Genomic DNA, 4,985 nt, shown 5'->3' on the forward strand with positions numbered 1-4,985 from the left:
TTTTTTGTGATTTAATAACAGAATTAGATATTAATATTTTTAAATTCGACGAAATATTTGGACTTCTTTTGTCCATCTCGTACAAAATACAATATAACTTTATAATTTTTTTTAAAATTCATGTACATTCATTCAATCGTGATCTGTTACTAATAAACGATAAAATGACACACATGTAAACTGTAGATAACACGATTCATGACTGAGAAAATATTTTGATTAATTATTTCTCAAATTGCCCTAACTTATTAATATTAGAGGTAAATTTACTCTTTCCTGCTAACGTTAGGAATAAAATTGCACCATTTTAAACTTTATGAGTTAAAATTTCATATGACCGTAAACGTTAGCGGTATTTTTTCGACTTATCCCTACTAATTATGTACAGTAAAATCTCGATAAATGCATATCCTTGGGACCGAAAAAAAATATTCATTAACCGAGATTATTTATTTATCGATAAATGAATAAATTATTCATTTATCGATAAATCAATATTTATTATTTTATAGATAATTTTTCATTATAAAATGCATACATTGTATTTGGTAAGAAAAATCAAAAGACATCAATTAAAGTATTACTTGAATCTAGAGACGTTTAATTTTTTTGGTGAAACTTAATGCATTGAAAACTAAGTTCATGTACATAGCAAATAAAAAGGTTTAGTATTTAGCTATAAAAGGTAGAAGATATATTTGAAGTACACACTCTTTTCTCCTCCAATGGCCACCTTAAACAACTACTTGCTACAACATGAGCAAAATATACCAGAAGTTTTGTTTGTACTACAAAAAGTTAAGGATGATGTTCATTTTGGTTTAGGTGGAAAGAAAAAACAATCAACTATAGATGCATTTTTTCAGAAAAAATGGCTTCTAGTTGATTGATTGAAACATTTTGGTATATATATTGTATGTAATTCAATAATTATTAATTTATATTTTTATTTAGTCCTTAAGAATTTAAATATTTTTATTACTTAATGCATTTAGCGAGGTTATTACTTTAGTCCATTGGCCCAAGTCGGAACCGAAGTATTTATTATAGGGATAAGTACAAAAAAAATACATGTAGTGTACACTTTTTGCAAACTCGAACCTGTGGTATTTTTTTTGCAAACAGAGGTATGTGTTACAGGCAGTTAGCAAACAGAGGCTAAATTGACTAACGGTGTTAAAATTCAAAGAGAAAAGAGTTAATTTGGTCCTTATATTTATTTATTTTATAAATTAACCCTCCTAATTATCTAATTATCACAAATAAACCCCAAAATCAAAAATAAAAAATACCATTTTTTCCATCTCTTTTCCATTTTTTTTTTCTTCTTCTTCTTCTTCTTCTTCTTCTTCTTCTTCTTCTTCTTCTTCTTCTTCTTCTTCTTCTTCTTCTTCTTTTCTTAAATTTTGATTCCAGAATTTCTAAAATTTTCCAGAATTCTGGAAAATTCCAGAAATTCCGAACAACGTTTGAAATCCATACGTGATGAACGTCTGGATTTCAGACGTCCAGAATTTCTGGAATTTCTGGAATTTTCCAGAATTCTGGAATCAAAATTTTGAAAAAAAAATAGAAGAAAAGAAGAAGAAGAGGAGAGGAGGAGGAAGAAGAAGAAGAAGAAGAAGAAGAAGAGAGAGAGAAGAGAGAGAAAGAAGAAGGAAAATAAAAAATGAAAAAGAGATGGAAAAGATGGTATTTTTGATTTTGGGGTTTATTTGTGATAATTAGATAATTAGGGGGGTTAATTTATAAAATAAATAAATATAAGGACCAAATTAACTCTTTTCTCTTTGAATTTTAACACCGTTAGTCAATTTAGCATTTGTTTGCTAACGGCCTGTAACACATACCTCTGTTTGCAAAAAAAAAAAAAAAAAAAACCACATGTTCGTGATAGGGGTATTTTACCCCTATCTTTTAGCGTGATTTACGGGTTGATTTTGGATAAAATAAATAAGTTCAATTACAAAAATAAAGTGTTTTGATAAAATAAAGAAATAAAAATAAATCTCGTACTTTCAGTTAATTTTCCTCGTTTTTGATTAGTTTAGGAAATAAAAACGTCAAGCTAACTCGGCTCTCAAGCTTTGTATTTCAGGTACGAGAAAGGAGCAAAAATCCACTCCATACGCGGGGCGTATAATCCTCTACGCGGGGCGTGAAACATTGTGTCAGTAATGATTGCCTTATCCGCAGAAGCCATGTGGAACTGACTCAGCATACGCGGGGCGTATGCCACTCTACGCGGGGCGTATGACACATGTCGGCAATAATTGGCCTAATCCTGAAAGTCAGACTGCATTGTCTCCCAGAGTCAACTCTCCATACGCGGGGCGTATCACCATATACGCGGGGTGTAAAAGGCAGTTCTTCAACGTAAAAAGATCAGAGACTCTTTTACGCGGGGCGTACTTCAGCTACGCGCGGCGTAAAAGCACCAATTCAAGCAATAAAACTTCAGAAACTCAAACACGCGGGGCGTACAATCCTTTACGCAGGGCGTGCTTGAGACAACAAGACAACGAATTGGTCCACATGCAGGAGATTTCTGACGGAATGGGCATTTACGCGGGGCGTAGACCAATTTACGCGGGGCGTATCATGGGATTTCTGCACCAAATAATGTTGCTCCATACTTGTGCTTTGTGAAATTACAAACTTGCCCTTGCTTGATGTCTATAAATAAGAAGCTCTTGAACTTCATTTGACACCAAGAAATAATTTACACACTAGAGAACAAACTATGCTTGTTTTGTTGTTTGTTGTAGTATAGATTCAGTTTTTGTAGCTAAACTCTCCACCTCGAGAGCTTGTTCGGTTGTTCCGGCATTCCATCGAAGTTCCGCTCCACCATTCGTCACCAAGCTCGAGAGTTCCACCTCCACGACCTAGGAGACGGCTTTGAGTCCGGTTAGCTAGTTTCAAGGGCGGATTCTCCCCTTTTACGTGCTAATTAGCTTGTACTCTTCCTATGTACTAGGCTTGGTTGTATCCCATTTATATACATTTCATATTTATAATTTCATGATTTATAATCTCTATTTCCCTTTACGTGTTAGTATTTGCTACTTGTTTTGATATTGATAATTGACTATTGTGTAGGAGAACGCGATTTCCGACGCCATTCGAGTTATCTTTAGGGAGTTATATAGGTGTTGCCCTACCGGAAGTGACAAACCGGAAACCGTAGGAATTGACAAGCCACGGAACTTACGGGCCCTAGTTTCTAATTCCCCCGCATTAGACACGCCTTGACTAGGAATTACGTAGTTTAAGTGCTTCACGGGTCGGTCCTACTATACTTAGTCGTCTTTGCAAGAGTAAATTATTACCCGTATACATTTAGAGTCATTAATTATCGTGGTTATAACTTATCAATATTCATCCCACTTCATAGAGTTTTAGCTACACAAATCTGAGTCGCCAATAGTTAGGATAGTGTGTAGTTGTATCTTGCTTCACCCCAAGGTAATTGCGGCTTAAATAACATACGAAACCGAGTCATCTAATACTTGTACTTATAAATCCCGTGGATTCGATACCCGGTCTTAACCGGATTATTACTTGATACGACGGGGTACATTTGCCCCTAAGTAGCCGTAGCATCTAGTAGAGTTAAGAACATTTAAAAGATCACATCCATAGATAATAGCACATTCACCGCAATACATATTTAATCGTCGTAAGAAAACTCTACCTAGGCGCGCACGCTATCAGTTCGAGTTTGCAAAAAGTGTATACCACAGACATTTTTTTTTGTACTTATCCCTTTATTATATAAACAAGGTTATTAATTTATCGAACATTCATTTATCGAGATTTACTGTATGTGTATATATGTAATTAATATAGAATAATATAATCATTGCCAGATATATTTTTATTATTATTAATATCTCAAAAAAGAGGAATGCAACAAAACTGAGCAACAAAATCTTCAGAGATCTTTCCTTGTTTTAGCAATTAATATTTATTTAATAGAATTTTCTTTGTTTGATAATATTGAAACACATGCTTTATTAACAAGCTATTTTCAACAATGTTTTAATGACCAAATATTCTAACTACTCCACTTTATCTACTTATATATAATATCAAATTCAAAGTGGCATCCAGTACTGCCAACATGGCTTCATCTAACTACCAAAATATCTATCCTTATCTCCCTATTCATTTTAAAAATATACAAAAAAAAAAAAATAATAATTTAATTAGGAGAGGATTCCACAATTATCGAACTAAAATATATATAAAAAAAAATAATTAGAGAATAAAGTATTAAAATAGATTTATGGTTGTTGGGAAGTATTAATTTGGATTCCACGTACAAAATAATACCAATATAGGTTTAACATTTAAAAAGAGTATCAATTTAGGCCTTAAAAAATGATTGAACACGTCATTCTTATTATGCCGTTAAGTTCTGATTTCTCTTTCCACGTACAATTGACAGAACTTAATAGAGTAATATCAATGACGTGTCTCGTTCCATTATCAAGGCCTAAATTGGTACCATTTTTTAAACGTTAAACCTATTATTTTATACGTGGAGTCTAAATTGATACTTTTCCAAAAATCATAAGTCTATTTTGGTACATTATCCCAAAAAATAGTGTTAATTTTAAATAAAGCCCATATGGTTTGACGTTTTTATAGATCGATACATATGATTTTTTTGTTACAAAACAAACTCTGTGGTTGGTATCGCTAGTTTTGGGTTGATATTGTTAAATTTGACTAATAACGATCTCAAAGTGAAAGTTTTTAACAATTAAATGATATTTTAAGCAAGTTTAATTCTTCAACATTTTAGGATTGATGTCATTTAGGTATTGTTTTTGAAAAGGTAGATAGTTAATGTTTAGAGAGAGAAAACTCAAAAAATGATGATTTTTTAAAATAAAAAATGTGGTTCCATAGTAAATATGACATTAAACAACTTTAATTCTTGAAAATTTTCATTTTAGGGTCGTTATCGGTCAAAT

The sequence above is a fragment of the Euphorbia lathyris genome, chromosome 6 (genome assembly GCF_963576675.1).
Source record: "Euphorbia lathyris chromosome 6, ddEupLath1.1, whole genome shotgun sequence".
Classification (NCBI taxonomy): domain Eukaryota; kingdom Viridiplantae; phylum Streptophyta; class Magnoliopsida; order Malpighiales; family Euphorbiaceae; genus Euphorbia; species Euphorbia lathyris.